The following is a 12,248-nucleotide window of genomic DNA, read 5'->3' as shown; positions in this document are numbered from 1 at the left end:
CTGCCATGATCAGAGCTTTAATAGCTCAATAACACCTTATCCCTACACTGTCCTCTACAGATAACGGGGAAGATGAAAAGCATTCTTGCTTCGCCCCTTCAAGCCAGTCCTTATAAGGACTATAAAAGTTATCTTGATATTGAGGAGAATGGAATCAATCGACCGTGAGATGCGGTGATTGATTCATTCAATCCAATACCCTTGGAGGGTAACGGATGGCAATGCTGTAGCCAATGAAGTTCTAACTGAGGCTCGGCTATTGCTGTTACCCTCCTGCCATGATCAGAGCTTTAATAGCTCAATAACACCTTATCCCTACACTGTCCTCTACAGATAACGGGGAAGATGAAAAGCATTCTTGCTTCGCCCCTTCAAGCCAGTCCTTATAAGGACTATAAAAGTTATCTTGATATTGAGGAGAATGGAATCAATCGACCGTGAGATGCGGTGATTGATTCATTCAATCCAATACCCTTGGAGGGTAACGGATGGCAATGCTGTAGCCAATGAAGTTCTAACTGAGGCTCGGCTATTGCTGTTACCCTCCTGCCATGATCAGAGCTTTAATAGCTCAATAACACCTTATCCCTACACTGTCCTCTACAGATAACGGGGAAGATGAAAAGCATTCTTGCTTCGCCCCTTTAAGCCAGTCCTTATAAGGACTATAAAAGTTATCTTGATAAATAAGATCTTTGAGATTCGTGGGTTATCTTTAGTAATGGGTTCTAGTCAGTGAAGAGAAAAGGAAAGTGATATGTAAGAGGATCAAGACAATGTTCCAAAAAAGCGAAGCCCAAATTTGGGATACTTTATATAGACCCTTTATATAGAGCTGGCGGTGGTCCTGTCGGGCCATCTCCCTGAAAAGTAACCCATTAAGGCTAACCTAACAGTCCCACCCTAAAGTTATCCCCCCTCCACGTTGCAGCGAGGCCCACTTAGTGGGCACCCCAAAACAACATGGAGGAGGAAAGGAACGCAAACGCTAAGCCGATGAAGTAATTAACAGAGGCAAATGATAATAATACTATTAAGATAAGTTAAGTAGCTGGCAAACTGCTACCTAGAAGGGAGGTTTCCACTCCCCTCTGAAAGCAGCGCCAGGTAAAATGACAGGGTCTAACAGAGTATAGAATCCGTTCCTATATTATAAAGTTTACCCTTCAAAGTCGGGCTTTTCACCCCTCGACAGAAATGATGACGGGTAACTTTAAACTGATCGGTATTCGACTGATCTCTAGTAATGGGTTATCATTATATTATATATGTCTTGATAAGATCTCAAAATGGAATTTTCATTATATATATATATATGTGTGTGTGTGTGTGTGTGTGTGTGTGTGTGGGGGGGTGGGGGGGGGGGGGGGTGGGGGGGGGGGGGGGTGGGGGGGGGGGGGGGTGGGGGGGGGGGGGGGTGGGGGGGGGGGGGGGTGGGGGGGGGGGGGGGTGGGGGGGGGGGGGGGTGGGGGGGGGGGGGGGTGGGGGGGGGGGGGGGTGGGGGGGGGGGGGGGTGGGGGGGGGGGGGGGTGGGGGGGGGGGGGGGTGGGGGGGGGGGGGGGTGGGGGGGGGGGGGGGTGGGGGGGGGGGGGGGTGGGGGGGGGGGGGGGTGGGGGGGGGGGGGGGTGGGGGGGGGGGGGGGTGGGGGGGGGGGGGGGTGGGGGGGGGGGGGGGTGGGGGGGGGGGGGGGTGGGGGGGGGGGGGGGTGGGGGGGGGGGGGGGTGGGGGGGGGGGGGGGTGGGGGGGGGGGGGGGTGGGGGGGGGGGGGGGTGGGGGGGGGGGGGGGTGGGGGGGGGGGGGGGTGGGGGGGGGGGGGGGTGGGGGGGGGGGGGGGTGGGGGGGGGGGAAAAATCACGTTAGTATTAACAACTATGTGTGTGTGTGTGTGTGTGCGTGCGTGTGTGTGTCTGTGTGTGGCAATTAAGCAAATAATACTGTACTGAAGATGCCATGATATTTAGGCCAGAATTTTACAATAAATAGATATTATTTCTGGAAATTTTTCTATGTTACTCTTCTAAATAAATCTTAATTTTTATGGATATTTTGGCTATTTCTGTTTAGGAGTACCCCTTTCATGATGTCACTGGCTTTTTACTCAATTTTTAGGGCATTGCTGATGTTTTTAAGAACTAGATATACGAAGAATGTAAGGAAGGAATAATTTTCGACATACCTTTGTAAGATGTTCTTGGTTGTTTTCTTATTTAGCGGCATCCGGCGTATGGCGATATTACTGAAGTATGACTGAAAGAAAGGAACGGGAGGGGGGGGGGGGTTGGAAATGTGGAGATAGAAAGATGTGGGAGAATTACAGGTAAGACACAAGGTATATTCAGTAATATCGCCAAACGCGCCGGATACCGCTCAATAAGAAGACAACCAGAACATCTTACAAAGGTATGTCGAAAATTATTCCTGCCTTACATTCTTCGTATATCTAGATCTTAAAAACATCAGCAATGCCCTAAAAATTGAGTAAAAAGTCAATGACATCATAAAAGGGGTACTTCTGAACAAAAATAGCCATAAAAATGAATAATTACAATAAATAAGTGTTTTACGTGAGTTTTCCTCCATTTTTATAGTTTTATTATTAGTGAATCATAATCAGGGGACATTACTGATGGACGGATGGGTTGAAGGAGAAGATCTTGCTTTCGATATCCAGGAGGTCCTTTACTAGTGACTGGTGGACATCATTCAAAGGACATCTCTTGCTTCCCGTTTCTTTATTTTTATTATTTTTATTTTTATTTTTATTTTCTTTGTAGAGTAATAATAGCTTCAATCTTCTCCTTATCTATTTATAATTTATTTATTAAAAATATCATAAATGATCTTAAAAAATGCCGGCCTGTATTTCATCCCCGAAGATACGCCATTTATTCACTTTTCGTGATCTACCACTTCAAAGCTATCCCTTGCGAGTTCATACATCGCATTCAGAATTCCCTCATTGTTGTAAACATTTTCGGAATTCCATGTTTTCAACTCGAGAGGTTTGGCCTGCAATTTTATTTATTTATTTATTTAATCGTAATGTACTCATATGTTCTTCCGTTCAATAGCCATTCGAGTTTCGGGAGAAAAACAAAAAAGCAACGGGACTCCACATCTAGAGAGTAAGAAGAATGTATAACAGCAGTCGTGTAAGTTTTCGGCCTTGAAATCCCTACAAAGAGCGACGGGTGTATTTTTGTGATTGGCGGGGGGGGGGGATTATCAGTCCCCAGTGCATTACTTCTGGAATTGTTTTCCCAAAGTCACCAAGAAACATTTGAATAGAAACGCTGGTTTGCAGTGTGAATATTGAGAATGAATTCGCAAGGTACAATTTCATAAATCTCAAAATATTTTACAAGATGCAGTTTTACAGTTTACAAGATATTATTTCTCATCAGCACAGTATAAACTGTGAAATAAATGACGAATAACCCATCAGAATTTTCTTACCATTCTTCTTTCTTTCCCTGCATAGGAAGCGTTATTCCGCTTTCTATGCAGGGTCCGCGTGTTACTTAGATGCGACCTTTGTTAGTACCACTGCCAACCGACCTGTTGCCTAGCCTGCCGCTGGGGGGATTTATTTTTTTAACTGTAGAAGCGAATGTTCACGGGGCCGGTTTGCCTGCTTGTGGGATGAAAAACGCCAGATAAACTTGGGAAGAAAACCCTACTGCCCGCGCCCAAGACCGGCTAACTTGGCTATGGCCGAGGAAGATCCTCAAGTTCTTCACGTCTTCGACGGGAATCGAACCTGGGACACTCCTTCCCCAGTCATATGTTTGCGAAGCACAAAGCCACTAGGCTAATTGCGCGAGAAATTTGCTTACCATTACTTAGCAGAAAAAACTTTGAAGTGTGTAGTTGTGTCATTCAACAGATAAGTCGGAAATCTTTTAATTCAAAATCCCAAAAAGTTTTCTCCCAATTCTGATGACACAAGATTCCCTTCATCGGAGAACTTTCGGTTCAATAAATAACTTCCCCTGCTCTGTTGTTCACTCACGACATTTTCCCTTTGAATGAAAAGACCTGGATTCGAATCCTCCTACCTAGGTTGTGAAGAACCTTTATGACGGCTTTTTTCAATTGATGGCATGATCTCATACGAAGTTTCCCTCTCTGAAAGTGGGATTTTAATACTGCAAAACAGGCAAACCGGTCGAAGAACACGCACACACATATAGTTAACATAACTGCCTCATAGCCTTTGATCGCTTGATCATAAATCCATTTAACCTCATGTAACACGGAAATTTACTCTTCAGATGCTGGCTTCTCTTTGATTCTCTTTTAGATATATTTTCACGGAAGGTAGTGTTGTTAATTTTGCTATTCTCCTTAACGATTAGTCAATATTGACTAATGATTAAGGACAATAATTTATATTGAGAATAAATACTGACATTACTCTTCAGTAGCAATGAGTCAACATGTATTCTCAGTTCAACTTAAGAACAGATTGCACTAACCACTTCTCTTCACTACCGAAATCTTGTCCTAAAGAACAAGGTTGCATTCAGAACACACCCCAGCATTGCAAGTAACTGCAATATGTAGGCATTGAAAATAATAATAATAATAATAATAATAATAATAATAATAATAATAATAATAAAATCATTAAAAAATCGAAACATTCTCTGTTACCTGTCTCATTATTTCTTTCTATTTATTGATCTGAAATGTACGTTTTCAACGTATTGTGGATAGAACTGCCATAAAAATTAATAAAAATCAACTCCATCCTTATTAAGATAATAATCCTGCATTTAATGTGTTTATACTGTACAATTAACTTTATTTATACAAAGGATTCAATACCCAAAACTATCTCTTCTGTTTTATGTCTTTGCAACGTGTCTAGACATTTATTATTAAACTAGATGAAGTTATTCCTGCTCCCAGAATAAAATAGTAAATAATTTTAAAAATACCAGTTCAGGTTTACAGTTTTATATTTTCTATACAGCAAAAAAAAAAAAAAGATGATAATAATAATAAAACTGCGGACTGAATTTTGTCATTTCAATCTTTTGTTCTTCGATCTATGGTGCATATGTTTCTAGTATTCTTATAAAGATATTTCCCCAATACCATTCACGTCTCCACATGTAAAAGATGGACAAAAAAATAATAAAAGGCACGTTTCATATATTCGGAATGCGTTCATAAATTTTGTTTCTGATCAGTAATATAACCTTATGGAATCACGTGTTCAAATGATGACAGTTCACAGAAAATGATTTTTTACAGTACTCGTGCTTTCATATTCGTTTGATTTCTGAAAGTACTTTGTCACAATGTTTTTATGTATGCACCGTTATTGTTGAAGTTATTTTCTTGTTTCGAACTTCTCGACTATTTGGCGTTTTGCAGATGTCATCAATAATGTTCATTTAGCTGACAGCTTCAGCTATGTGGAATATGAAATAGTTCGTAAATGAAATATTTATGACCGGCCATGGAAAATCACATCGAAAATTTATATCGAAGCTTCTCTTGGTAGAAATGAATCTAATAATACAACTTCCTTAGTTCTTATAAGGACTGGCTTAAAGGGGCGAAGCAAGAATACTTTTCATCTTCCCCGTTATCTGTAGAGGACAGTGTAGGGATAAGGTGTTATTGAGGCATTGAAAGGCATTAAAGCTCTGATCATGCCAGGAGGATAACAGCAGTAGCCGAGCCTCAGTTAGGACTTCATTGGCTACAGCATTGCCATTCATTACCCTCCAAGGGTATTAATTAATCACCGCATATCACGGTCGATCCTCCCTATATCTCTCCATAATATAATACCAGTTATGATAATACCAGTTATGAGACATTTATCTGATACATTCCTTTAATGTCAAAAAGACAATTGACAATTATTCTTTAAGGGTGAAGCAAAATGCTTTACATATTCCCCGCTATCTGTCGTGTTTACAGTGAGGGTAAAATTTACGAGCAGTTTGCTCGCCCTGAATGGGCATGGAGATTATGTATCGCTATAGGAGGCTAATATAGTTTTTGGTCTTCTATATTTGAATATGTCCGTTGGCTCGTATGCTGCAGCTTGTTGAACCAAATCGTTGGGATGTGTGGACGTCTTTAGAAAAAATTTGGAAGATAAGGATTGTAGATAAGAGAGAATATAGGGAATATTTGTGTCTCTGTGGAGTTGGCTGTTTCTAACATACAAAATCATTCTCAAAATCATTCGTTCAAAATCATTCTCAAGCACTTGTTCTGCACTCGCTGTATCTTAATAATGTTAGCATTAGAGGTGTGGCTCCAGGCTGGAGAGGCATAGGTGATTATAGGACGAATCGTCATCTGGTATAGCTGCAATTTGATTCTGTTGCTGAGTTTGCTATTTCTATTAATTAGCGGGTAGATCTGAGCTATGGCTTTAGATGCTTTTGCACATGCAGACTTGATATGTTGGTTGAAAGATAGCTTTTTGTCGAGAATCACACCCAGGTAATTTGTTTCTTTCTGCCAGAGAATTTTAGTATTGAATAGCAACACATCTCCTGCAAGAGATATTGGCCTTTTTGAGAAAAGAACCGCTGAGCTTTTCAGGGGGTTGACTTCCAATCTCCGCTTGGAGAACCAACCCTCCAGCTTTAGAAGATTTTATTGAAGCTTTCTGGTAACGAAGTGGGGTCTGAGAGATCTGGTTAGTATTGCTGTATCGTCCGCATACAGTGCTAAAATGGAAGTCATCGGATTGTGTGGGATGTCTGACATGTATACAGAAAACAGCAATGGAGCCAGTAGAGATCCCTGCGGCACTCCAGCAAAGATATGGCGCTGGGACGATGTAGAACCGTTAATTTTAACTTGCAGTGATCTATTCTGAAGATATGAACGGATTAGATGAACCATTTTTAGTGAGATACCGGCTGAGATAAGTTTGTGCAGGAGTCCAAAATGCCAGATTTTGTCAAATGCTTTAGATAGGTCTAGGAATACAGCTCCTGTGCACTGGCGCCAGTTGTAGCTGGTGGTGATATATTCCACAATTCTGTGGATTTGCTGGGTAGTACTATGGTGTTGTCGAAAACCAAACTGTTCTTTAGGGAGGATGTTTAGGTCATTTACTGAGGTTTGGAGTCGTGAGAGGATGACCTTCTCTGCGACCTTACCTAGATTGGAGATGAGACTGATTGGACGATAATTCTGCGGTAAGTGTGGGTCTTTGCCTGGCTTATGTATAGGAATCACATCAGCCATTTTCCAGGTGGAAGGAAAATAGTGAAGTCTTAAGATTGCATTTATTATACTGGACAGATGCACTATAGCTTTTCGAGGCAGCAGCTTGATCACCCTGTTTGTAATGCTGTCTCAAAAACATAGTCCTTATAAGGACTGGCTTAAAGGGGCGAAGCAAGAATGCTTTTCATATTCCCCGTTATCTGTAGAGGACAGTGTAGGGATAAGGTGTTATTGAGCTATTAATTAAAGCTCTGATCATGGCAGGAGGGTAACAGCAATAACCGAGCCTCAGTTAGAACTTCATTGGCTACAGCATTGCCATCCACTACCCTCCAAAGGTATTGGATTGAATGAATCAATCACCGCATCTCACGGTCGATTGTTCTTTCTCGTCACCACCCGTCCTCAAAAACATAATTTAACATCGAAATTAATATTGTCATTTTTAATAGATAATTTTATGGTGTTTTAAATATAAATTAAGGATCTTTTCAAAATAATTGAATTTTAGTAAATTTAGTTCAATATCGTAAAATTTATTTATTTTACAGATTAATTGTATAATAATTAAAATAATCATTAGATAAAATTCAGTAGGGCTGTTTTTTAAATTCTGAAATGTTTTACTCACGCTGAAGGATATTTTGTGGATGTCGAACATCGCATCAAATTAGGTTTAACATCCCATTTGATATTATATGCTTTGTTTGTAATCAAGTAACAAGGTTCAGTACTATTAGGTATCAAACTTGGAACCAGGATCACGGAGAAAGAAACATTCGTATGTCACATCATTGAACTAGATGTCACTAAAATGAAATAAGCGATCTGTAGTAGACATTTTCACCTTAAATAAGACATCTTATTCGGCACATACCTTTTGCGGATATCAGAAGTTGTTCTCCTATGTGAGACAGTGTTCCCAAAGCACGGTTATAGATATCTCGGGAATACAGTCGCCAAGGATCATGCACCTCAAATCCCTTTAAAGATAATGGAAATTTGAACCCTCTTTTAAGAAAAGTTACGTGTTTGTTAATAATTACTGGGTGTTCACTTTCTTCGTACAACCATTCATCTCAGACGAGATTTTAAGCTTTTCTTGTGTGGAAGTAACTTCTTCAAGAAAATAGCAAATGGTCATCTCTAGGAGATGTTTCAATATTTAAGAAGTTCGTATGTTTCTGAGATACATCATTACTGAAGGAGGGCGCTGAATAGCTTTACGAGGTGTGATATAAAGTAATGAAACAACAAACATAACTATATTAAGTGTCTACAGCTAAAATATGCGTCTATAGTGAAAATAGTGTCTTACTATTTTCTTTAGCTACATTTAACCTTCCAGGTTTCAATCGTATAGCTTAATGTCGATCGGAACGAACTAAATTTCTTATCCTTTCATGGTTCCCTTCGGATGCAATTGTCGCTGATGTGTCATCACTGATGTCTTTCCAACCTTCTTTGAACTTCTTAGCATTACACATTTGCCTTTGAATTACTTGATTCTCATCGACTTGTTTTAGATTTTCAAGTCTCAGAGTAATATCCGTGGAGGTCAAAATATTCGTTGGTATTTCTCCTGGTGATGTTGGCGTGTTTCGCGACATTTGACCTTGGGACATGCCCCGTTCCCAAACAACGGCTTTAGTCTTTAGAGACAATTATGCGATAAGATCACCCCTACGAACATATTGCTTGTCCGAAGATCGCATTAACCGTTACGTAATTGAATTCGATCTCTTTCCTCCTCTTTCGCTATCGGTGGTGGGTGCGTCAAGTTTTCCGTGTCGTTAACTCCGTCGATTGATAGTAGTCCACCAGCTGAGGTTGACAAATAGAATCCCCCCCCTCTTTCCGTATTTCCCCTCCCGAACTCAGTTGTCTAACGATTAATTAATCTGTCTATCTCCCGACTATATTTTCCCTTCTGCGTAATCAACTCCATTGCAGTCTTTTGAATGTTGAACCTTTGTTACAATTATCGTAAGAAATGTTTTTTTTTTTCTTGCCTTTTCTTAAATGAATAACTAATACTAGTGTAATACATTGAATTGCAACACTTTTCTTCTGCTGTGGATTACATTTAATTGTCTTTCTAATTTAAAAGTCTTGCATTCATAATTATGTATAAAGTGTGAATCAATTTTAATTATAATTAAGATATCGAAGCATCCAGGAGGAAGGTTTTTTTTATTTTTATTTATTTTTTAAAACAAGATGTAGGTATTAAGCAAATTCGGTTTGTCTTTTAAATTGCACTGCAGTAGTTGTGTTAAATATAAATAAATTATATTTGTGGAGAGCAGCAAAAATCACAAAACATATAATGGAGAAATAGCCAATGAAATAAATAAACAAATCAAATCCCAGGAACCTTTCGTCAAAAGCCGATGTACAGAGGCGATGGATATAAAAGTTGCATCGGGTGAATTATCATTGCTTTTTACAACAAAAAACAAAATATTATTCAGAAACCATAAATTGATTTGTAGAATAAAATAAAAAAGGTTTCGTTGCCATGGTAATTCGGTAAGTTAAATATGAAAACGACAGCTATTCTTTCAGTCATGCGCAGATGCTTTATAAAATATTATACATGCTGTTATATTCGGATAAAATATTGAAAATAATATTATACTTCAGTTAATTTTCGGTACTGAGACTACATATTTCTTAATAAGCCTGTTATTTATTTAAAAACGTGGTCTCAATACCAATTAACTGAAAAACTGCTAATCTTCAAAAATATTTGTATTGATAATATCATATTTATTTATTTTTGATTTAATTTTTATTTTATTATTTCTTTTTGTATTAGAGTAGTATTTAACATTTTCACAATAAATGACCATTTTATACATATTTTAACATTTTATAGCACAAATACTCGAATTTATGCTTATAGGATTGAAGAACGTATACCTCACAGTGAATGTTCAAAATGACCTCCACTGCCAGCTGCTGGTCTAGACGTCTCACCATTGACAGCCAAACAAGCTCGAAAGTTCCTGACTATCGTCTGATTGTAGTGCGTGCGTGTTCCACACTTCCTTGCAATTCAATATCCTCCACGAGTGTACATCAGCGATTTCAAATGACTTCAGAAATAAACATCCAGAGAAGATAGTGCGGGTGACTGGGGATTACCATGTAATTGATTGGTGTATTCGATTACATGATTTTTCATGAAACCTTCCATTAAGAACATGAGTCACATGTTCTTCCATGCTAAGTGAACTTTGTCGAACATATCGCAGAAGATGTTTTCTATCAGGTTTTGTAAGAAGTCAAGGTACAACGGTACCTTGACTTCTTACAAAAGCTAAGCCTGTTAAGCGAAACTACCATCCTATCGATTTATTTCCCAAATATCTGACAATACATTGGTGGAAAATTCTTGCTGTCTTGGGTGAATAACTGCTGCCGATTTTGAGTGACTCACAATCAAAATCGGTGGTCGTTGTGATTTGTAGAAACAACTGACACAATATCATTCGTCATATAAAATTGCTTGAACCCGATGGAAAAGGTACGGTTCCTGTGCTCTCATAGTTCTTCTCCCCCCACCCCTATTCTCTATTTCGTGCTGTGGAAACTACTTCACACCTACAAAGGTGGTGATGATGACAAGTGAATGTTTGAGGACATAGAATTCGACTACCAGAGAAAGCTTTCTGATCAAGTCGATGTGCATCGGTAAGCACGTCCATAATAAAAGTGCATCTCAGGCCAGTTCGGGTAAACTCGCTCTCCGTTGCAAAACATCGACGTAGGACAAATATTGAAACAAATAACACTGTCGCTGGCTTCGTGACAAACCATTTAGACTTAACGAAATTCTACACGTGTTGCATGTAATTATGGGCGTTTACGATTACATGATTCATTTACGTGTTACAGTTATCTCAGCGAAGTTTCTATATCCATTTTATTGGGATCTTTTCGTTACTTCTGAGGTGTAAAATACTCCTTGAAGGTTTATTTGGGGGAGGGGTTAATTTTCTAGAAGTTTTTCTAGAAGATTTTATATATATATATATATATATAATGAATTATCATGAATTAATAAGAAATATATTATAATTTATATAAAAAATAAAATATACAAATCTCATAATGCATTTTCATTCTCCAAAGGGAATAGGCGACATTCTTTTGTCGTCCTAACTATTTGGGTAGCTTGAATGCAATTTTTGTAACATACCGGGTGAAGATAACTAGAATACACCAAACAACCGCTGCCATCTTGTGTTCCTGATTCTAAATAATATAGTAATTGCGTGTGTTATATACTCTTTTCTGAATTGCAAGATTAAAAACCCGAGTTTCTTCCGATAGAGAGAGAGAGAGAGAGAGAGAGAGAGAGAGAGAGACCCTATTTGCATGCATGTGTTTAAGACTGGCTGCAAAATAGGCCTGAAAAAAGTAGTTCCTTCTTATTCAATATATTACAATATATTTTATTTGGTATTATGAGCAAAATCATATTGAAATTAATAATTTCATTTAAATATGATTATATTTATATTTATATTTAATAAAATGAAAAATGTGCGCGAGAAACAGTTGTCTATGTACGACAAAAACTTAAATTTAGTCTTGCTTATTTTTTATTTTATTTATTTTCTTTGCCTTCTTTAATTTGAAGCGACACATAATCAGTTTGGTCTAGAATTGGGTCACCAGTTTATTTAACCCAATTATCTCATCAACGTTTTAAAATACCTCTTAATACATTGTTAATGGCTGAGTCCTTCTAATCCTACAATGGCTTCTGCAAGTTGAATATTTTCCTCTTTTTGAGAAATTTCATGAAAATAAAATAAGTAGATGCGCAAACTAATCTAGAAAGTACACATCATGACCCACAAGCAATGTTCCCACTAATATTTTGCTGCGAGTGTGCGCAGAAATTTGTGTGTGTGCAAAATTTGCATTCTTTTGAAAAGTATGTGCGCACCCATACGAGTCACCATACTGATCATTTAAGCAAAAAAGTTTAAAGATTTTAGTTCACTCTTTACCTTCTGGTG

Source organism: Typopeltis vanoorti, chromosome 23 (assembly GCF_054136105.1).
Source record: "Typopeltis vanoorti isolate ZY-2024b chromosome 23, IOZ_Tvanoo_1.0, whole genome shotgun sequence".
NCBI classification, from domain to species: Eukaryota; Metazoa; Arthropoda; class Arachnida; order Uropygi; family Thelyphonidae; genus Typopeltis; species Typopeltis vanoorti.
Note: the sequence above shows the minus strand (reverse complement) of the source record.